General features: G+C 41.3%; 1 long non-coding RNA gene across 1 annotated transcript in view; it reads right to left on the reverse strand.

The window, feature by feature from the left end:
- Positions 1-24,497, reverse strand: part of LOC311515276 — an 84,874-nt gene that overhangs the window by 14,730 nt on the left and 45,647 nt on the right. Inside the window, exons 3-4 of the long non-coding RNA XR_014710098.1 lie at positions 3,819-3,921; positions 1,033-1,088 (exon numbers count right to left, since the gene is read on the reverse strand). This is a non-coding gene — a long non-coding RNA (uncharacterized lncRNA). The remainder of the gene's footprint in view (positions 1-1,032; positions 1,089-3,818; positions 3,922-24,497) is intronic.

The raw sequence follows: 24,497 nt of genomic DNA on the forward strand, positions 1-24,497 counted from the left end.
GTGCTATCATTAGCCAGGGCCCTGGGGTGTTTCTGGACAGGTCCAAGGCTGCATGGAGATATATTATTGACAAATAAAATATGCAGAATTTTAAAATATTGTGCTCAGATTTTTTGGGGGCACAGAATTCCCACAGGAGTAGATAATACATCTCAGTGATGGCCTATTCAAGTAGGATGGAGTTGTCACCCTGCCATGGTTAGCCAGTGATGTAATGCAAGGCTCAATTGTCTAACCTTGCTCCATCCAAGACTATCAGAGACCACTGCAAACAATTGAAACAACTTGGGGGTAAAAAAGGAACATTGAAACAGACAGAGGTTTCATGTCTATGAATAGAGACAAAAGACTGTTTCAGTATAACACAAGATGGGGAGAGGCACTCTCTGACCATTCACTGAGGAAACAACTTGTGGAGGGGAGGTGGTTTCATAAAAGTTTGGATCCTGGTTCGTGTAAAACCAGCTGGCCTTGCAATATACTGAACTTTATGGGGAAAACCTACTTTATTAGCTAAGAAAGGTAACTATTAAGCCCTATGTGGTATTTTATTATTTTGTTTTGTATTGTAATAATTTGTTTCCACCACTCTCCTGTTTGTAGTTGAATCTCTGTTCTTTCTGAATTATGCCTTCTTTTGTTTCATTACAAGTGCTGTGTGTATTACTGGAGTGGTGATTTAAGGTAAAACTAAGAAACTGCGGTACACTGCTCCTTTGGGGGCTGAGGATTTGGGATTTTTGTGAGTAACCACTGTCCAGGGGAATGATTCAAAGGAACTGAGGGACTGGAATGCATGTATTGTTAACCTGCAGTGGAAAGACGGTGCTGGCATAGCCAGAGGAGAGTGCTGGAGTGGCTAACAGGCTGGTGGTGTTAGGGAGCTAACAGTGAGTCACCACAGGCAAGGCTACTTCTCATTAGAGACATGGGGTAACAAGATGATTCTCAGTCCTGGATACCCCAAGAACAGTCTTCGTTGCTTATTGCAGTATTTTATATTAATTGAGAGGGCTGTGGTACTGAACTTACCTGTATTAGACACGGAAGTCTCAAGGTCACTTCTCCCCTTCTGTCACCTCTCCCTGCTTAAAAAAAAGTGTATAAAACAGGAAAGAAATTTGCTACTGCCACAGTCAGTTTCTCCTGTCCCCAAAACTGCAACACAATAAAGGAACTAGAGGTTATCTAGAGAAAAATTAGCAGAGACATGAATCCTGAATTGATATGATGTGGTCGGTGTGTTTTGAAGGTATTTTTTTTTAGGATTAATGATCATTTCCCCTTTATTCTTCATAATTTAAAGTTTCACTTTCAGCAGTGGCTGAAGACTAATATTCTCCTTCAGAAAAATTCAAAGAATTTTCTTCTTTCAAAATACTTGCCATCTCTCATGACTGCTAATGGAACTAAGACCATCAGTTAAGATGATTTCCTGAAAATGGCCACCACCTTCATTGTTCACAAGTTCACAAGGGACTGAAGCCACAAGTTGCTTTTAGCATAAATGGCTACCGCCTCCACCCACCTGCCCTTGATAGTTCTTCTCTCCTCCTTGAGAGTATACAGGGCCATCATCTTCCTTGAGGGCAGGTTTGCTTCACTGCAGAGGCCGTATTTGCTAAGGAAAATCTGTGGTTTCAGTCACCGGCACTGGAATAGGGGAGGCCAGGGGCCATGGCCCTCCTATTTTTTGAAAGTGGTTGGGCCTGACCCCCCAACACCCACCCATCCTCTTTCCCCCGAGCTGGTACGGGGTGAGAGCCGTGCAGCCCGGCAGCTGTGGGGAGCTACGAATCCTCCAGCTGCTCTGGCTGGGGGGCCCACAGGTCAGGGACACAGGCTGAGGGCTGCTCTTGGTCTCCTCACCCTGGGCAGGTGTAGGGTCCATGGGTCCCAGCCTGCTCTGGCTTCCGGCTTGGCCAGGGTGGGGCTTCGAGTAGAGGGGGAGGGTTGGGGCCACAAAGGGGGTAGGGCCCCTGCACACCCCACTTTTGGGAAGGCTCCACTGAGGCTGATCTCAGTCCCATTGAGAGAAATGAGGAAACAGTGGCCATTTTTTAAAGAAGGGACAAATCTGAAGGAGATTTTATGCGCCAATTTCTGTTTAGGGAGCAACTTTTTGTTATTAAGAATAAGGGGCACCAACTCAAGGTTAGGTAGGGAGGTGTAACTTGCCTGTTGCAATAGTAAATGAAGAATGAATGTAGGATGAGTGGAGTGGCTGCCTCCCTTAACTGTTCATTTACAGATGTACATCCAAGGTATTGTTTGAGATAGGAGAATTATTCTGTGGCAATTATAATAACCAGAAAATGTGTTAGGTAGACGCCACTGATAAGACACTTTAGTATTAACTATTTCCTAGTTAGTTTTGTTCATATATATATAAACAAAACTAACTAGGAAATAGTTTATATATACTATTTCCTAGTTAGTATATATATATAAACAGACTATATATATAAACGTTTATATATTATGTTTATATATATAATATAAATGTTTATATATTAAATCCAAAACTAACTAGGAAATAGTTAATATATATATTACACATGCCAAGATTTTTGAGACATGATTAGTGATTTGGGATATCTTAGTGTTGGGGTACCTAACTGTAGACAACTTAAAAAGGCCTATTTTTCAGAAAGTGCTGAGCATCTCTCTCTCTCTATCTCTTTCTCTCTCTCTCTCTCTATGTACGATATTAAAATTATTTGACCATATTGAGCATACCTCTTTGTTGGTTTTCTGTGTAATATTATTGCAGTGATCCCTGCTTTTCTTTCCCCATGTCCATTCTTCTGTGTTGTCACATCAAGTGTGAAATTATATTGTAAACTCTTTAGGGCAAGGGATATGTGAAAATTTTCTATACTGTGAGGCACTGAGTATACTTTTGGGTGTTGTAAAATAATGCTTAAATTCATATGCAAAGATACCTAGACTCGTCATATGATCACATGGGCCAAAAGTTATGGTTGTTGGGGGAACCATAACTATATATTTCCTTACTTTGTGCAAAGTCTTGGGCATAATTTTGCATTAATGTAGCTTTTTCATTTAAGAGCAATATTGGCAAGCATGAGGCCTATGCACCACAAAACCCTCAGAGTCCAGGGCAAGTAGAACATAAATGTGGCATAAGCCTTGTGCTGTTGCTCTGCTCAGGTGTGACGTTCACTTATTGAGCCTAATAGGTAAAAAAGAGTTCAAGTCTTCCAAATGAGCTAGAGGGACTCATTCACAAGGGACCAAATCTCTGGCAAACTTCTTGCTGCAACTCTAGTTCAGACTAAGCATTTTAATAAATTAGTTATTGCAGTCTAAGTCCTTCTCGCTGTTGTAACTCCATGAACTATACAGACCCAGTGTGTTTCAATAAATGCAAAGGACTGAATCAGTCTTTGTCCAAATTTCTGGAAAAATATCCAAGATTGCCTGAGTTATGTGGGGCAAAAGGACGCAACAGTGACATCTGGAGAGCTAGCACGGTCACTATCAGCAGCACAAATGTGTTTGTGCCACTTAATTCAGTTAAGGATGGAAGAGAGCTTTTGACAAATGCTGTACTGCAATTGCAAGTCTGTTGGTCAAAGAGAACACTGTTTATTGAACTGAGAACTCAGAGACCAGCTTTGGTTATCTGTGGACGAGGCTGCTACAGTAATTTAACACTGAAGCAAGGAACTCTATCAGATTATAGTAAGTAATATCTACACCATATTGATTGCTTTTCTAAATAGTGTGTTTTGGAATCCTTTAGGACAAGAGGAGATATACGAATAAAATAATAAATAAAATACTGAAGTGACCTGATCACGGCTTGGGACGTAAGGGAACACAATACTTTCATTTATGTTTCTTGGCAATCTTGTTATTCCGGTCTAGAATGTGATGTCATGGTATCCAGTATAGCTATAACAACAACAAAAGGAATAAAATAAAAGATGATGATTAGTGATATATAACTGATTATTTTTTCAACCTCCTAATCTAGTGTGGGAGTGGTAGGCAAAGGTCTCCTGGGAAAACAGAGATGAGGTTGTGGGGTGTGGTGCCAAAGGTGTTTTCCAATATTTTAGGGCTAAACTATGGAAGAATGAGACCTGAAGAGGGGGTAAAATTCTACAAAAATGAAAAGATTGATTGGTGTTTAAAGTAATTTTTAGTTGAGAAATTAGTGCATCTGAAATTTAGTGCATTATTACATAAATAAAAGGGAAAGTCAAAGCCTCAACTCTTGTAAATCAGAAGAGCACCTCTGAATTAATTAAAGCTGTGAAGCCAACTTGCACCTGATGAGGTTTTGGCCCTCTTTGATTAACCCGACATTTAGTAAGACTTCTCAGATAGCTGTGGTGAGATCCAGAAGAGTTCTGGGGATTGTGGTCAGATTAATATCTGAGAGTTCGTCTACACAGAAAGTTGCACTCATTTAACTTAAAGCTTAACTTAATTTAAATAGATTTAGCTAAACCCAGTGTAGATTAAAACATTTGTTCCTCAGAGCCTTGTCCCTAACTATGCTCTCAAACTAGGGTTCTCCTACTGTTAAACTCAAGGCCAGTATTTTTCCCAGCATTAAGGATACAGAGTTTCCCTCTATATGAATCCCGTTTCTTTGTGTGGAGAGGGTGGTCAGTTGTCTTCATAGACTTGCCCTCCTGTTCCAGCCATTTGGATTCTCTTCCACAGGGCTGGAAAGTCTGTGGCTAGTCAAAGACTAGACAGAGTAGCATGTGTGGATGACATCCTTCTTCTAAATGCTGAAGAAGAGCAGGCAAAAGTAATGTACCTTGTGGCTGCGTTCTCTCTTCTATAGTCCCCTCCGAGCTAGTGTCTTTGCTAATACCCCACATTTGTGGGGATAGTGGAGTGGCATGGAAGCCCAGGGACTACCTGACGGGCAGGTTCTGTGCACAACTACAAGCCATTCCACTGGGAAGCAACCATGACAGAACAGCCCCAAGGAACTGCCACCTAGGGGATCCATGTGCCCCCCCTTCCATTCACGCACACACCATGCAGTCTCCCAGAGGTATTTTCATGGAAGAGGTGATCTGGGCTTGGGGCTGTAAAAGTGAAAGTGCTTTTCCTTTGTAGCCCAACAGTCAAATTCAGAGCTGGACCTATTATTCATTTCCTGGGGCAATTGAGTCTGCTCTAACTGACTATCTTTCCCCCAGAAAGCTTCTAGAATCTGCTTTCTATGAGTTTCATTGTCAGCGGACACACTGATAGCATAACATTCAATAGCTCTTTCTCATTAATCTTTGCATCCTCTGTATGGGAAAGATTCTGTATTGAGTTGCTTGCCGTCCACTATTCACACAACATGAAATGTAGTGCAGTGCTGCTCGTGGCGTTGTTCTAATAAGACAGTGATGAATCCGTAGTGTTGTAGAATGAAAGCCGGAAGTGTCACTTTCTAGAACTTCATGTGGAAACCTTCAGTGTGGTAGGAGTACAGATCAGATGAAAACACCAAGTCAAATACACAAATAATCAGTCTACATGCCTCCCACAATTTACGACATTTTAACAGCATATAATCCTTGCCAGCAGACAAATTGAGATAGTGAAAGACCTTTTAGAATTTTTGTAATTACTCAACGGTCAGCTCATAAAGGAACATTTTCTTACATATTGTACATGAAAAAAAAGGGACAGCTGCTATTTAAAGTGCTGTGTGTGTGTCCATCATCTATCATCTTTAGGAAAAAAAAACACCCTGAATTTGGAATCACAATCCAGTTCCAAGGAAAGCTTATTTATGTCCAATGTGTCCCTAATTATAATGATAATATAATGAAGCAATGTTCCCTCCCTTCCTGTAGCTGCCCAGTAGCAATCTGTTGAAAATTGCTTTCAGCTGTAAATATATGAATAAGTGTTTTGGAGCTGCAAGTTGCACTTCTGCTATAGCATGGGTTTTTATTTTTTGTTTTTTTGGGGGGGGGTTTGTGTGGAGGTGGGTGGTTTTAAGAACATCAGCAAAGACAAGGGAAATCCCCCATTATCAAAAGGTTAGCAAAGTAGTCTGAAGTCAAAGCAAAATGCCAGTTCAGTTTTAAATTAATGCAAAGGAAAGTACACTAGCATTAATAATAGTTGAGCCACAGCCTTATACCAATGTCAGTGACTATTTTAAACAATTTAGCATACTATAGCTGGAGCATTAGCACAAACATGGTTAAGGATGTCTAAGCATTTCCATTCTAACCCACTGTTTCCAGTGGCTCATTGCTTTCTGAAACTTTCACTTACCGCACTGAAATTTTCCAGGTTCAGTCTCTACGCAAGGGTCATGGCTTTTTGTACAGATTGAGAAAGACAATTCAGTCTTCTTTGGCAACAAGGAAAGTGGAAAAAATATTTTCCTCCCACAATAAAAAATATTTGTAACAGTTCTAGTGCCAAAACATTTGGGGGTAAGGAAGCTAAAATTTGGCAAGGAAATAGCTCTTTAGTGTGCTGCCAAAAATCATTTTGATTTGGCCAATTTGAGTTGTTAGGAGTGTTGAAAATTTGGCATTATTTCCTAGGAAGATTTGAAAACTAGAGTTTGCACAAGTACAGGAGTCTTTGTTTCTAAAACAGTACTTTTTTTACTACCTCCCTATAAATCAAGCTGCCCATCACCAGTCTATCAGTGCCAAGAGAACTCCCAGCCACCTGTGTACCTGGGTTAGGAAGTGTTGGGTTGATTTTTACTGTCTGTAACCATTGTGCCTAGGCTATTTGCACCTCTTAATTTCTGGCAGGCATTTCTAGTAAGGGAATCCTTCTACCTGAAGCATGTGAGTGCTTATTGGAACCCACAAAAGGGTAGAGCCTGTACAACCCAGTCTTGCATCAAATCTCATGCAACTCAGAGCATACTACCAGACAACCAGAGGGGACTGCTATCCCACAATACTCACAGTAACACCCAGAACAGGGTCAGTTACAGTATTTACCCAAACACCATCTTAAAACAAAGTGAAAGCTTACAGTGATGTTTCCTTGATGAGGCCCAGATCTTCCTTAGCCCAGTCACTATTGGCTGTTAAGCCATTTTCCAAAGCCCCTGCCATTGGCTTGTACTTCCTCTTATGAGCACCAAGAAGCTTAGACTTTCCAGCTACTTAACTCTTGCCTTCCCTTTCTGGAGCTCCAGGGCTTTGAGAGAAGTGCACTGTGCATGTGTCATGCAAATAATTTAGGCTCCTAGTAAAGAGGCTACTGAGCTTGTAGTGAGTGCTGCCTCATTCAGTACAATAGGACTTAGGTGCTAAGGGAGCTCAACAACTTTGAAAGAAAGCAGCCACAAAACTCTGCAAGCTGTATAGAGCTGCATTTCTCCTCTTTCTTTAAAAACAAGGAAATTAAATGCAATAAACTAGTGTTAATTTAATATTGAGACTGAGACACCAAGGACTCAAAAGTCACAGAATTCCAGTAGTTAATGTTTTTCCCACAATACCAACTCAGCCTTAGTAAGGGATTGTACTTCCCATGAGCACCTGTAATTTTTGCTAAAGCTCCCCATGGGGCAGCATACAACTGTATCAACACCTACAGGGATCTGGGCAAATCTGGCATGACCTGGCCTTAGGGTTGCCAACCCTGCAGGATTGTCCTGCAGTCTCCTACAATTAAAGATTAATCTTTAATTAAAGATTATGTCATGTGATGAAATCTCCAGGAATATATCCAACCAAAATTAGCAACCTTACCTGGCCTATAAGGAATAACTTCTGTACAGGGCTATGGCTGCAGGTACTATCCTCTTTCCTGGTTGGAATAAAAGTCTGATGTTTTGGAAGGGAGTGCGATCAAGTGACTAGAGTACAGGAATAGAATCTGCTAACTCCTGAATTCTATTTCCTGCTCTGCCTCTGATTCGTTGTTCTTTCCCAGGTAAATCTTAACCTCCTAGAGTGTCAGTTTCCATTTTTAAGCAATAGGAACAATGATACCGACTTACATGGGTATATGGAAGATTAGCGAATATTTATATAATGCAGTGGTTCCCAAACTTGTTCCACCGCTTGTGCAGGGTAAGCCCCTGACGGGCCGGGCTGGTTTGTTTACCTGCCGCGTCCGCAGGTTCGGCTGATCACGGCTCCCAGGGGCCACAGTTCACTGCTCCAGGCCAATGGGAGCTGCTGGAAGCAGCAGCCAGTACGTCCCTCGGCCCGCGCTGCTTCCAGCAGCTCCCATTGGCCTGGAGCAGTGAATTGCGGCCACTGGGAGCCGCGATCAGCCGAATCTGTGGACGCGGCAGGTAAACAAACCGGCCCAGTCCGCCAGGGGCTTTCCCTGCACAAGCAGTGGAACAAATTTGGGAACCACTGGTGTAATGCTTTAAACATATAAAGCTTTATAGAAGTGCTAAGAATTATTTGAGTTCCCCTCCCCCCACACACACTTAAAGTAATTTTATAGCTGACATGAGAGACATTTTTGTTCACAAAATTGTGAACTTGAAACATATTCCAAGCACATGCTAAAAGTGAGACGATTACAGATAATCCTTGGGGCTATTTTTCTATAGTCTTTAAATGTTTTTAGCTTGTTCTGCTTTGCTACAATTGCTCCTCTGCCCCAAGGACAGGGTACTGAGGGATCTATATTCTAACATTTCCTGTTGAATATGTATATGAAGCCATCAGGAGGGTTAGTGAAGGAACATGCGGTGCTGTACTGTAAATACAGGATGGTGAAACCTAGTTCCACAACTCCATCACAACCGATATGCCTGATGCAGGAGAACAAATAGCCCAGTGTGTGTGAGACTGCATGCTGGATAGGAGCAAATTAAGTGTGACTAAACCCAGATAAAATTTTGATAAGACTTGGTGAGTTGGCGGAAGCTGCTAATAAAGATTATATTGAGATCTCCTTCAACTGTAGGAGTGTAGCCAATGTTGGAAACACAAGTTCTCAGGTTAGTATTATTAGATTCTGTATGAGGAGGTTCAGATAGTTTGTTAGCCCAAGTGTACGGTTTGATCTGAACCTGTTCAGAATATTGAGACCTTTTCTCTCTGTCACAGTAATCCTTACCTTTGGGACCTCAATATTGAATGACTAACGCACTCTGGGTGCGGCTGCACCTAGAGAACACTCTGAAACCAAGGGTAGTTCAACATGCAGCCACACTACTATTAAGTGGTGTGTCATACAGGGATGAGAACACATTACAGCAGTGCTCTGGGATCTGCATTGGATGTGAATAAATATCTTGGTGCAATTCTTCAAGTTATTGGTTTTGACTAGGTCCTCAGACATTTAGCAGGGGTTAAGTTACCTGAGGGAACACTTCTCTTCTTGTGTGATACTGCCACAGCTGTGATCAACCGAGGCACTTGAGCAGGAACCCCACCCATTTTAATGAGGGGAGGCTGCTCGTAGGGTGATCTCCATGAAGGTTCCTTATATTTATTAATTTTCCCAGAGACTACCTCTCTTCTCAGACATCTAATTTTGATCTAAAGACTTCAAGTGATACAGAATCCACCACATGCCTTGGTAAATTGCTCTATGTATTAACCATTACTCTAATGGGCTGATGGGCTTGTTTTCTTATTGAGATATGAGCAAATATACAAATATATTTACAGTCTAAAATTGTATAAAATGTTTGATTTTAGTATTTGAAACACCTAGGAATTTCAAATAGATGCGAGGGGAAAAAAAAAAAACTAACTAAAGACCTGTCAGACAGTCAACCTCTGGGTGAATAAAGTATCTTGGCGCAGTGTTTCTTTAAGTTATGCTGTGGATAGACTGTAGTTTTTAGTAAGTGTGTTGTTTATTTAAAGTTGTCTTAGCTTTTATTTTTTGAAATAAAATATAATTCTCCTTTCATAAACATTATGTACAGAAATGCATTTTTATTTTGGTAATATTTGTAATATTGCATAAATACTTAAAATATTATATGAATAAAACATATTATTATTAGCTTAAAAACATTTGTAATATTGCATAAATACTTAAAATATTATATGAATGAAAAACATATTACTATTAGGGGCCTTGCATTGCTCAAAAATACAAGTTATCCCATATAATGAATTATGAATCAATTACACGGAATTTAAAATTAGTCCACTAGGTGGAGAACTTGCATCAAATATGTACCTAAATTGTTAATTCTAGTGAAAATCATAGTTACCATTTCACAGATTAATTTTTTAGTAAATGAATAATTTTTGTGTCAATGTCTCTTTTCAATTCTGATCTCAAGGACAACTTTTAATTTCTTCTATAAAATTTCAGTGATCTTTTGGAAATATACATTAATTTATAAATAGTTTATAAATACTTTCAGGTTAATAAAACAGTCAACTTATATTCCCTGACAAAAACACAACAGTAAAAGGAGATGATTTTTGTCATTTTCAAACTTGCTGTGAAATTGTTCACTCAAGACATTTTTATTGGCTGTCCAGTTAAGTCTAATGAGCTGGTTTACCATGCAAAAGCAGAGTGAGTGAAAAATGTGTGCCAAGGCAGGAATAGTTATTTCAGCAAAACAGCATGTAACTGGATCCCAGTTAACAGAAAATCCAAGTATAGTGGTATTTAGTTATTCTCCCTAGCTCTGCAAATCGGGTCAGCTGATACACAAGATCTGCACCAAACTCTAAGTAAAGGTAAAGTTCATCTGTGCAGGAGACAACTTTCTTGAGGGCTGGTTCAAGACTGTGGAATGAATTTCCCCAAGAATTAAGGACCATTAGAAACCTCACCACTTTCCAAGTGCAGGATGGATTTGGCCTTTGATATTGCTTTCTCTTACATAAACACATAACATGTATTAAAAAACAAACAAACCAAAAAGCCCTCCAAAAATAAATAAAACCACACAAAAACTAGACACTTCACTGCACACACTTCTTCCCCTGGGGAGAGGATGAGAGAACAAACAAAAACATGTGACAGATGTTAGTCTTGTTGCTTAATGCACTACTGGAAGGTGCTCAGATACTCTGGTGATGAACATGGTTTAAGAACCTGTGTAGAATACAATAAATTCTGGGCTTGGGAGCCACAGCATGAGCTTTTCAAAACTGGCCAGCCAGAAACATGGTGATTAGAAGTTTCATCTCCCCCTGTGTAGTGGAGGATATGGAAACCTTTAGCAAAACAGGCTTGTATTTATTTTCATACCCATTTACTGCCCAAAATACCCATTTCTCATATTTAATCTGGCCTGCTATATACCCATAACAGTTTCTGATGTGAAAAAAAAATTAGTTTAAACACGCACATGGAATAAATTTGTGTAATGCTTGCAATATTCATATCTCCATTTAATGATCTTCCTCCATATTCATTATCAGAGGCATAGCTGTGTTAGTCTGTATCCACAAAAACAATGAGGATTCTGGTGGCACCTTAAAGACTAACAGACTTATTTGGGAATAAATAAATCTGCCAAAATAAATCTGTTAGTGTTTAAGGTGCCACCGGACTCCTCGTTGTCTCCGTATTCTTTATATTTCTAGGTTATATAGTAAGACATCCAGCAAATGGAGGGAAGTCTAACACTTGAGCAGGGTATATCTTGAGCAGTCTGACCAGGGCCTGCTCTACTGTTTTTGCTGCCCCTAGCAGGACGTCTGAAGACAGAAGCTGCCGCCGAATTGCCGCCGCGGCACAGTCTGCAGAGAAAAGTTGCCGCTGAATTGCTGCAGCCGCGGAAAGAAGAGTGCCGCCCTGATGGCACACGGACTGCCGCCCCTTTCACAGTGCCGCCCCAAGGACCTGCTTGGAACGCTGGTGCCTGGAGCCGGCCCTGAGTCTGACTACTAGTCTTGCTCTGTGTGTGTGCCTGTAGAGCCTAAGAAGGGAGCAGCATTATCTTGGATATAGTAAAGATCTGTGGCTGTATTACTGATACAAATGTACAGTGTTGATGCCATATAGACAAAAGTGGACAAGGAAATTAGGACAAGGTAGTAGCTTAATTAAGTGATTCAGATTAATTTGTCTGCCAGTTTCCATATGAACTATTTTTTGATCTTTAAAATTTACAAAGTTGGCTCAGTTTGTTTCATTATAGCTTTCTTGGCCTGTAGCAATACCACCTCGGACTATGATCCTGTCAGATTATATGCAGGGTCAGGCTTGGTCAGTATTTGAGCGCGAGACTGCTGAGGAAAGGCCTGGTGTGGCAAAACGTGGTGGTGATTCAGCAGGTAATACTTTTTGTCTTAATTAGCACAGAATTAATGCACCAGCATGATGGTGAAGGACACAGAGCTGTGGAGATGCTGTTTTCATGTGAGATATAAAAACAAGGTTCTAAGTACCTGAGGTCATTACAGATTCTATTACACTCTAAAAGAACAGGAGTATTTGTGGCACCTTAGAGACTAACAAATCTATTTGAGCATAAGCTTTCCTGGGCTAAAACTTTTAGCCCATGAAAGCTCATGCTCAAATAAATTTGTTAGTCTCTAAGGTGCCACAAGTACTCCTGTTCTTTTTGCGGATACAGACTAACACGGCTGCTACTCTGCAACCTGTTATTACACTCTAGAGTCTTGGTCAAATTCCAACTTAGATAATTATTTTCACCTAGACTTCCTTACTTCATCCCACAATGCAGGGTCTCAAATTTCAGTGAATGCCCTGTACTTAAGTGACCTCAGCATTCAGTGCTCCCTATGTCACATATCGATTGGTAACTCTGCCTGTGATAACTGGAAGTCCATTACAAGCATATAATGCCCAGCATCTCCTGACAGGTGATACAGATATTTAGCACACATAGAAAGCTTATCTTAAGTTTATTCTTTCTCCAGTGTTCAGCTATCAGCATGGTGTATTTTTCAGTTATCCATTCTTCCAAGTTTGTGACCAGATTACATAGTAAATTATCTTTCCCTGCCAGCCATTACAATAACATGTTTACTTCACAGTGGCAGGGTACAAGTCAAGATCAATATTTTAAAAAGTTAAAATCCAGATTTATCTGATCATCTTCTGGCTGTACCAAAACAGGGAGCATGGAACATGGGGAAGAATATTCATCATGGCAATGTCTGCCAGTGTCATTTGGTCAGCTGACTAAGCAAAGATAACCTTTAAGGTTCCAAACTGAAAACAGGTAATTTTTGAGAAACTATTCATCATAATTGTTTGTACTCATTTCCCTGTTTTTCCCTCTGAGTATGTTAGGCAAGAATGAAACTTTTGCTTTTAAAAAGCAATTGCAGTTAGGAAAAGGTACACTGTGTATGTCGGGGGCAAGGAGGGAAGGGGGTTGCCCCTCAAGAAAGGATTTTAGAGAATTCAGCGTTTGAGACAATCTGTGCATTCTAAGCAACATTATAATCATGCGACTTTAATATGGCTGAGAAGTCACTTAGCCTCTCTATTCTCCAGTTTCCCATCTGTAAAATGTAATATTTCCCTTCCTCACAGAGGTGTTTTCTGGATAAATACATTAAAGATTGTGAAATGGTTTGAGATCTACTGATGAAAAGTGCTAAGAGCTAGGTATTATTCTTTTCTCATTCTATGGCAGAGGCAGTAAGGTCAATTAACATTATGGCATTGAGTCCTAGCATCAGTTCTGTTCTCCTTCTGTCTTTAATTCTTGTTCCTTTTCCTCCAAGGATAACAGGGATGCAAGAATGGATGAAAGAGTAGAGGAGAAATGGAGAAGATAAACTTCACAAAGAAAAGAGATGAAACAGAGGGGGAGCATGGAAATCACCGTAGCCCGCTCTTCTTCTAAGTCCCTTTGTGCAGAGGGACACAGATGAGCCAGCAAGTTTTTATATGAGCTGTTATATGGCTTACTTGGTCTATCTGCCTCAATTTCCCTCTTCTTTATAGAATAGTTTGTCTCTTTGGCCAAACTAAAACAATTTCAGTTTCTTAGGTAAATGAAAGTCCAAATGCAAATACCACAAATCCCAACCATCACTCCTTGGTTCAGGAGGCAGTGAAACTCCTTTGGCCTTTCTGGGCCACAGCCCTCTTTATGTGACCTCACCTGTCACCCCTTGCATGAGGGGTACCATGTCTTGCTGTCAGGGGTCCACAAAGTCACCTTCTTTAGGTGGAACTATAACAGCTCACCACTTTCTGGTGGCAGCTGAGTATAGGGGAGTGTGATATGGAGCTCAGTGAGCTGGGCAGCCTATTGATTAGCACATCCAACAACTTCTAGTCCCTTGTCTCTCTGTCCAGGCAGTAGAAGCACCTGTTCCTGACCTTAAGCTAGGCATCTTTGGCTTTCCACCTACATCTGGGTCTATGCCCTTAAGGAGTTTGGTAGGGGGACCCGGGCCTTCCATCTCCACCTAGTCCCAGCTCAGGACCCTGCGGGAAGCAGCACCAGCAGGGTCCTCTCTGCAATGAGTCTAAGTTGCTTCCCTGGGCTACTTCCTACCAATAGATCCCTTTAGTTTGGGGCATAGTCCTTATAGTCCAAAAGTACAGTATAGTAAAACCGAAAGAGTCAAAAGGAGCAAGGCCCTACCTGACCTTGGAGTTTTCAAAGGGGATGGTGGTTAGAGAAGGCTCTGCCTGTGGGGCTTTCCTGCTCCGTGGTCCCTGTTCAGGATCACTCTTCTGTCTGACTTCCTGGAGAAGGATTACTCTTTCCTGCAGCCTGTCCACCACCCTTTCTTTGGACTTCTTAACCTGCTCCTCTGTGGTTGGAGCATGCTTAGCAGGTTTAGGGGTAGGTTTACTACCTTTGAAATGCAAAAAAACTTGCACCACCCCAACAAGGCAAGCCTGCTGCAACCCCAACCCCCAACCCCAAGGCAACTCTGCGGCCCTCCACCCTTCAACAGCCACTTATAGAATCTAGAGGGATAATACATATAGATAAAAAGAAAAGGAGGACTTGTGGCACCTTAGAGACTAATAAATTTATTTGAGCATAAGCTTTCATGAGCTACAGCTCACTTCATTGGATGCATTCAGTGGAATTCATCTGATGACGTGAGCTGTAGCTCATGAAAGCTTATGCTGAAATAAATTTGTTAGTCTCTAAGGTGCCACAAGTCCTCCTTTTCTTTTTGCAGATACAGACTAACACGGCTGCTACTTTGAAACATATAGATAAGGTTGATAACATAATTTTCTTACCTTGGTTGTGTTTCTCCAATCTGCTTTGTTTGTACCCATCTTCACTGAGATTATTTTTTCCCAAACTGCATTGATTTGACATACCTGCTTCAGCCAGTCTTTCAATGCTTTGAATGCCTCCTCACAGCTTTTTGTCCAACAGATTTTTTTGGGTGCTGAATCCTTTACTCGATCCATCCAAGGGATGGCAACAGTAGCAAAGTTTGGGATGAATTGCTGATAGTGTCCCGCCAATCCCAAGAAACGGCAAACTTGCTTCTTGGTGGAGGAGACAGGGCAGTCTGCTAGGGCTTAGACTTTGCCCACCAAGAGTTGTAATTGTCTTCCTCCCACTGTATACCCCAGGTAAGTGACTTCTTGGGCAGCTAGGCAGCACATGGTTGTGTTGGCCATTAGTCCTGCCTCCTTCAAAGTTTGTAATATCATTTAATGGTGCCTTATATGGTCCGCCCACCCTTCATTGTCTAAGATGCTGTCATTGAGGTAGGTGTCAGCGTATGCCCCGTGCAACCATAGCATTCTATCCATCAGCCACTGAAAGGTGGGAGCAGCCCTGTGGAGCCTGAAGGATGTGGTCTTGAATTGATACAACCCAAATGGGGGTGAAGAAGGCAGTCCTCTCTTTAGACTCAGGTGTCAAAGGAATCTGCCAGTACCCCCTTGTTAGGCTGAGATATATACTTGGCCGCCCCCAGTTTTTCTAATAGTTCATCAACCCTTGGCATGGAGTATGCATTGAATTTTGATATGGCATTCACCTTGCAGAAGTCAATGCAGAACTATGTCGACCCATACTGTTTGGGCATGAGCACAATGGGGCTTTTCCATTTGCTGTGTAACTCTTCCATGACCCCTAGATATACTATAGCCCGGAGCTCCTGGTGCACTGTCTCCCACAGCTTCTTTGGAAGGAGACAGACCCTCACACAACTTTCTTCTGGGTTCAGTGTCATTTTGGTGGGATACCAGATGTGTTTGTTTGGGCAACACCAAGAATACCTCCAGAATGAGGCAACCAGCCAACAAATTTGTTGCCCTTTGTTGGTCCACAGATGTCTCCATACTGGATCAGGGGTAGAATCTTGGAGCCTGTAGGCCAAGTTCAGGGTTGGGGGGAATGTGGTGATGAGGAAACCTTCATGGCCCTTACGTGCCTTCAACAGGTTGGTGTGATACACCTGGGTCACTTGCACTTCCCAGTTGTTGGGACATGTAGTCTCCTTCCCCCACTCATCTTACCACCTCGAAGGAGCCCTACCATTGGGCCAATAGCTTTGATTCTGATGTTGGCAACAGGAGCAACACTCAGTCCTCTGGCTGGAACTTGTGTAGATGGGCTCCCTTATTCTAAAATAATAATGGTCTGCTCTTGGCTGTGCTGTGCCCTTTGCAGGTTTTTCCTCTCAAATCCCTCCAGGGACTTCAACTTCCCTCAGAACAGGGTATTGTACCATATCATTCTGGTTGCTCTGGAGTTCAGTTCCTCCCATGTCTTGTGGAGGAGGTTTAGAACTCCCTGGGGCTGCCTCCTGTACAATAACTCAAATGGGGAGAAACCAGTGGATGCTTGGGGCACCTCGCAGACAGCAAACAGAAGAGGTGGGAGCAGGGGGTGCCAGTGTTGGGGATCAGTGGTTACAAGCTTCCTCAATGTGTTCTTCAATGTTTTGTCGAACCACTTACTAATCCATCACTTTGAGGGTGGTATGCCAGCGTTTTCAAAGACTTGATGCTTAGTACATCCTGTAAGTCCTTCACTAATTGTGAGGTGAAGTTGGTTCCCTGATCTGTTAGCATCTCTTTGGGGATCCCCACCTGGAAAAACACCTTCAGGAGCTCTCAGGTGATAGTGGCCACTGTAACTGATCAGAGTGGGATGGCTTCAGGGTATTGGGTGTCATAATCCAGGATCACCAGCATGAATTTGTACCCAGCTGTGGACTTTTCCAATGGGCCCACCAGGTCAACACCTGTCCTTTCAAAGGGCAGCAGTGTAGTGGGCAATGGTATCAGTGTGGCCTTTGGGACATTTTTGGGATCTGTCCACTGGTACTTGGGGCATGACTTCTGAGTGAATGCCTGGCCAGTAGAACCACACAGTCACTCTGTCAAGTGTCTTTTCTCTCCTCAAGTGGCACCTGCGTAGTATTGCTTGGACCAACTGGAGCACCGCCCCTGCACCGAACTTCCTGGGCCTGAGCAGCTGCATTCTCACCTCCTCCATCTTGGTGTCCTTCATGGCCTCATATGCCCTTTCCTCAACCAGCTCAAAATCGAGCATTGATTTCAAAAGCTGAGGGTCTAGTACTGTGTCATCCATGCAAGTGACATGTTCATAAATCTGGTCCAAAGTCAAGTCAGTCATTTGTTCTTCTACAAAGTCTATCTCATCAGATAGCAACTCCTTGTTGAGGGGTGGTGGTGGGCCCTTACTGCTCTGGTTAGGCACAGGTGCATGGTCATTCACCCCCGAGAACAGTCCTCACCAGGTCCTTGACTTTCCCTAGGGCACTCCCTTGGCCACTGCAGCCATTTCTGATCTTCTGGGGTCTTTGGCCTTGGCTCTGTCTCTGCTAGGGATTCACCATCCCATCTCTGGACAAATGGAGTCAGTTATTGACACCCATTCAAATATCTCCCCACACTGAAGAACATGACCTGCGTTTATATTACCATATCTCCATCTTCAGCAGGCCCTTTGATAGCAGACAGTTACATGATACCTGGAAACTACAAGGCCAACAATTCGTTCGATAGGGGAGGAAATCAGGTACAGATCAGAGCAGGGATTCACAACTCTTCTAAAGGCCCAGATCACCCTGTGACACAGTTGAATAGACAAGGAAAGTAAGGAAGGCCCATCTTCCTAGGTAGCTGATCAAGAGTTTTACTGCTACTATGAGAAACAAACAAGGACATGCCCACGGACATCAGCCACCCATTACCTTCCACTAGCCTCTACCGCAGCATTTTGCTTCATACTTTTCAGATCAGTCATCCTACCTCTTAGCCCCCTACCTACCTCCTATACTTCTTAGGCACTACAGGTCCTGGTTCTATGACACTATAGACTACTTACACCTCTGAATCTAATTCATGATTAGAAGCTTTCTTTTAAAGTATGCTGCAATATTTTTATTACTCCGTGAAAAAAATAAATGTCCTGATATCTGAAGTGGTTTAGTAAGTGTCAAAGCTAAAGGAATCACATGACTGAAGTTTAAGCACTGCAATTTCCCTCACATGCACCACACCAAATATGATGAAATAATTCAGGAAGCAGGTATGTAAAAGTTAAATAATACTTAGTAGGATTTGTGGCCCATAGCAGCCACTCTTGGCCATTTGATTTCAGTTAATGCTTTTCTTCCCTTTTGCTGATGCAAGCTGAAAAGTATTGTCAGAGGGCCTCCTATATCATATTGGCTTTCCTGACACTTGCACAGTGCTGAGCTCTTGCATCTCAGGGGTTCTGGGGTAGTGAAATACAGTAGCTCTTTCAGCCTTTCTATTCCTATCCCTGTGGAAAAAACCTCAGTTGCTTTCACAAATGTGTAAAACGCAACATGATGAAATAAGATGGAGGCACATAGTGTCAATTATTACTGCACTTTAGAAACCATCTCCATTTTGCTATCAGTCTTCCAAAATATGCTCAATCACTATTCAGTGCCTGGTGAGACAGCAGTTGAAGCAGTGCTTTTCTCTGTTGGTGTAATTGGTGTAATCAGGGTAAGGGTTAATTAGCCCAGGGGGTAAAGGATCCTCCAGCATCCTTGGTAAAGAGACTCTGTTAATTTCTCTGCAATGTGTCAGGAATAGTTCTATCCCTGTTCTGTCATTCCATGTATAAGCAGAGTTCTTGAAAGTTCATGTATCATGAACTTTGCTTTGCTAGCTTGTGTAACTATTGAGGAACCAGCAGCTGTGATCCAGTACAGATTGCAATGCAGACAGCAGACATACATTTATGCATCATGTGACAGGCAGAGAATGGTAACTAAGTTATGCCAGTTGGTCCTTCAAAACTAAATAAGTGAAACCCAAAGTGAGAAAAAAACCTGGAAAGCTAGGGCTGAAGAAAGCTAGGAAACTGTCTAGATAACTGGCTACGCTGAGTAATTGCTTTCCATACAGTGTAGTTGTAGCTGTGTTGGTTCCAGGATATTAGAAAGACAAGGTGGGTGAGATAATATATTTTATTGGATCAACTTATGTTGGTGAGAGAGACAAGCTTTCAAGACACAGAAGAGCTCTGTGTGGCTCAAAAGCTTGTCTCTCTCACCAACAGAAGTTGGTCTAATAAAAGATATTACCTCACCACCTTGTCTCTCTAATTGCTTTGCATTTAGTTAAGTTAGAAACACAAGCTCAAGAGCCAAAATGCCCAAGTTAGAGATAGAGTTTTGCTATAATGGAAGAGAAGATTTTTTTGTTCCAATGTGTTAGATCTGTTGGTATAAAAAGAAAAAACTCGCTATGGGACTTCTTACTGTCACTGAGCAGTATCTAAAAGTGACATCAGCAATATTAAAGCAGAAAAACCTCCCAAACGTATGAAATGTGTGACAATGTGCTAATGTTCAGATGTGCTAATCTGTTGACATAAGAGGTCACTGTTAAGATTTTGTCTTAGATTGTGAATCTGATGAAATTAGAGTACATATTGCTTTTTTGGATCTGCTGGAAGTGGAAGTGAAAGCCATTATGGAGTGTTTAGAATGTGTTGTTAACAATGCTGAAGGTTATGAATGTAGGAGACTTTTACTTTAATTTGTTAGTTCAGCCATGGTTTCAACCCTCATATTAGTTACTTATCTTGCATAAAAGGCTTTGTCAAATGATCCTCGATCAGCTGTTCAGTCGTGTGCACATAAGATACACTGGAGTACAGGAAGTATTGATTTTAATTCAAAAGAGATTTTACCGGCTTCTTGTTCCAGTGAGTGAAGGAACTTTTCTGGAGGTCACAAACATTATTTCCCATGGAAAATATTTTAAATGATCACAGCTTTAGAACGCTGTAGCTCACAAAAGCTTATGCTCAAATAAATTTGTTAATCTCTAAGGTGCCACAAGTACTCCTTTTCTTTTTGTGGATACAGACTAACATGGCTGCTACTCTGAAACCTATCATAAATAGGGTCACTACTGCAAAATAAATCTGATGTCCTCACATTAGAATTATTTGGACTATTTCATCAGTAAGGCTAGTGGTTTAGGGCTGAAGTAGTAGCAAATGGAAGAGTTTTATCCTCTATGCATCTAACTCCATCAGTCATGTCTCTTACCAGTGCTCTGTCGGAAAAGGCTCAGGGAGAGAGAACATCCTTTTTGAAGATTTTCTATGTCTGGAGTGAAATCCTGGCCCCACTGCAGTTTGTGGCAAAACTCTCATTGACTGATTCACAGAATTTAAGACTAGAAGGGATCAGTGTAATCTAGTTTGACCTCTTGCAGTACACAAGAAATAGATTTTCACCTTGTAATTTCAAGCCTGCAACTTCCAGTTGAGCTAGAGCTTATCATTTAGACAGACATTCAATGATGCCAGTATTTCATTTGTGGTTAAAGAGTTACTGTTATTGTGCGTCTCTCTCTTTTGCTTTTAAATGTTGGTTCTGTCCCTTATATATTGGGACTTTCTTTGACAATGGTAAAAAGGAAACTGTCTAATAATATATAACAATAGCTGACTGATAGCAAACTGCTAGGAAATATGCAAAGCACTAGTCAACCTGCATACAGTAGAAAACGTACATGTCCCAAGTGAAGCAATATATAAAGTTTTTATTAAAATGATAACTCCAATTCCAAGTGAATATAAAGAATATAGCAAAAAGAAAAGGAGTACTTGTGGCATATTAGAGACTAACCAGTTTATCTGAGCATAAGCTTTCGTGAGCTATCCGATGAAGTGAGCTGTAGCTCATGAAAGCTTATGCTCAAATAAATTGGTTAGTCTCTAAGGTGCCACAAGTACTCCTTTTCTTTTTGCGAATACAGACTAACACGGCTGTTACTCTGAAACCTGTAAAATTGGTTTACACACTGCCTAAATATTTGTTCCAAGCTACAAACATCTGTGTTTGTGTTACCCAAGGGATCAGCTTAGGGTAAACTGCAAATGTGTGTATCCTAGAGCAAATGTTTGGGCATTGTCCAAACTAGTCTTTATAAAGGTGGTAACTGGCAGTCAATTAACACAAAAAAATTGTAATGAGTTGAAATCTACATCTGATCAGACAGAATAGCACTAGTCTAGTCCTTTATTAGAGTTGCCTGCAGTTGCTGGTGAGTGCCTACTGTGACCATGTCCATGAATAAGCTTTGTTCCCACTCCCCTTTCAGCTGAAGATAATACAGTTGGGTAGAAGTTTATGAAGAATGCATCTACACTTGGGCCATTCCTTTGTATCTGCATCAAGTCCAGCAACAAAACCCAAATATGTTTACATTCATAGTGGAAAACCTGCATTTTATTTCAAAATTTTGACACACACAGCCCCAACAAAATGTATTTTTGACCAATTACAAAATTAATTAACATTTGTTGATGATCAAAATATTTTAATCAAAATTTTGAAATATCAACTTTTTCTGAAATTTTGAAAAAGCATTAGCCATTTTTGAAATATTCACACATTTTTTTTTCAGTTTTCAACCAGCTCTAGTTTTATTATAGTCTATTTCCCCAATCTTTGCATAACCACCCATTAATACACATTCACTATTATCCTATCTGTAAAAATGTGTAATTATCTTTTTCTTATGATACGGTTAAACACTAAATTCCTCTTCCATTGCAAAATACCTCCTCTTACCTCTGACCCAAGCGCCCTTGAAACCACTACCCTGAAGATCTCACATGAGATTTCCCCCCACCAGCAATAGTCATTCCATTCTCTCTGCAGCATTGAGCAGGGCTCTCCTGAGGTCAGAAGTGAGAAAAGTGTGTGTCAACAGAGAGTGTCTCTGCCTTTCTGTACAGGTCATATCCTACTCCTGGGAGGTGGTGTGGGAGTACATGCACACATGCACCCGCCTCTCCCCTCCGTGGTTGTTATACAGGACAACACTGAGACCAAACATAAAGTTCTAGGCATGACATTGGCTGTACCAAGTTTTTTTCTCTTTATCTGCAAGGTATTAAGTGCCAAATTCTACTCAGATGTGCACAGATTGGAGTCTTGTGTGTCTGCCTGAGGGCAGAATTTGGCCCAACATTTGTACGTACATGTGTGCTCCTGATTTTCATAAATGGGCTCCAGGAACTGTTATTAAAACCTTGTGCACTGAAATGTTAATTTTGTAATTTAGAATGTTACACAGAAATTCTGGCATCCTGCTTATGTTGCTAAATGTTTCCATTCAGCAAATCTCAAGGTTTATTTTGTATCATAGTTTGGACTCGTTCAAGGATATTTCATCCAACTATGTTGAATTATTACTTGTCTGTCATCTGCTAAGGTCTGCTTGACAGATAAATAGCCAAGTCCTGGCGGCGAAGCTATGATTATTTACTAGTTTACTGCTGTCACTTTCATATCCAATATGTGTTCCATAATGGCCCTCAAACATTTTTCGTACATGTTTGGAACAACTTATTTGGGTAATGATGCTTTTTTTGCATAACACCTTAGAATGCCCAATAGGAAAAGATCTGTAAAAAAAGGATGATTTTCTTACACACACACACTTCTAACTTTAACACAGAATATTAGGACAGAATTTAAAACTGCATCTCATGTGCAATTTTATACATATGGATATATTTGTCATCAATCATAATCAAATTTGAACAACATTACATACTCCATGCATAATGTATAGCAACAGCGATTTACAGCTTGTTTTGGCACAGGCATGCTTGAAAGATATGAATGCAGATTTTGTTTTTCTGTTTTAATAGCTGACAGAATGTTTTGATCCTCATCTGGAAGATTGCTGTACTAATACATAACTTCCTCCTTGTTCTCTAAAAAGTTTATTTTTATAAGGAAAATAAGAATAGTCCAGGAAGTGGGCCCATATGCTGTTAATTAATACTTTAAATCATCCCACATTTCATCCAGATTAAAGGAATCTTGGGGAGCTATGACTATACTAGTTTAAGGTCTCTAAATGTCATTCCAAAATGTATTAAGTTTGATGGGTCAGTATTATATTCGATAAGACTACAAAAGCCCCAGCAGGACCCTGTGCTGCTCAGGGATACTGAGCCAAGGCCACATCTATTCTGTTTCGTTTTGGAGAAATACCTTTTTTATTTTGTGAATATCAAGCTACTTTTCCGTTTCTACGGTGGTGGGTCCCATAGACATACCCATCAATACATAAACATCGCTGCTTTGTGCACATTGGCTGTTTGCAAACATAAGGTAGGTCCACACCGTTATGCGTGCACCCACCTTTGATAGTATGGCCAAGAAATTCAGGTATATTTGTAAAAATATAAATAAATGATTATTTAGATTCTAAGCCTTGATGCCTGTTGGGTCACAATGTGATGAAATGGAACGTAAACACTTCTGTTTTCTCAAAATCTGGGGTGTGGCGTGGGATTCAACAGTGAGTGATCAATGACTTGATGTCTAGCTGGCAGTGGGTATCAAGCGGAGTGCTCCAGAGTTGGTTCTGGGGCTGATTTTGTTCAACATCTTCATTAATGATCTGGAGGATGGGATGGACTGCACCTTCAGTAAGTTCGTGGAAGACACTAAGCTGCAAGGAGAGGTAGATACGCTGCGGGGTAGGGATAGGATACAGAGGGACCTAGACAAATTGGAGGATTGGGCCAAAAGAAATCTGATGAGGTTCAATAAGGACAAGTGCAGAGTCCTGCCCTAGGACAAAAGAATCCCATGCACCGCTACAGGCTGGGGACCAACTGGCTAAGCGGCAGTTCTGCAGAAAAGGACCTGGGAAATACAGTGGACGAGAAGCTGGATATGAGTCAACAGTTTGCCCTTGTTGCCCTTTGGGCTGCATTAATAGGAGCATTGCCAGCAGATCGAGGGAAGTGATTATTCCCTTCTATTCCTCACTGGTGAGGCCACATCTGGAGTATTGTGTCCAGTTTTGGGCCCGCCACTACAGAAAGGATGCGGACAAATTGGAGAGAGTTCAGTGGAGGGCAACGAAAATGATTACTGGGCTGGGGCACATTACTTATGAGGAGAAGCTGAGGGAACTGGGATTGTTTAGTCTGCAGAAGAGAAGAATGAGAAGGGATTTGTTAGCAGCCTTCAACTACCCGAAGGGAGGTTTCAAACAGGATGGAGCTCGGCTGTTCTCAGTGATGGCAGATCATAGAACAAGGAGCAATGGTCTCAAGTTGCAGTGGGGGAGGCCTCGGTTGGATATTAGGAAACACTATTTCA

The sequence above is a fragment of the Lepidochelys olivacea genome (genome assembly GCF_965140295.1).
Source record: "Lepidochelys olivacea isolate rLepOli2 genome assembly, chromosome: 2".
Classification (NCBI taxonomy): domain Eukaryota; kingdom Metazoa; phylum Chordata; order Testudines; family Cheloniidae; genus Lepidochelys; species Lepidochelys olivacea.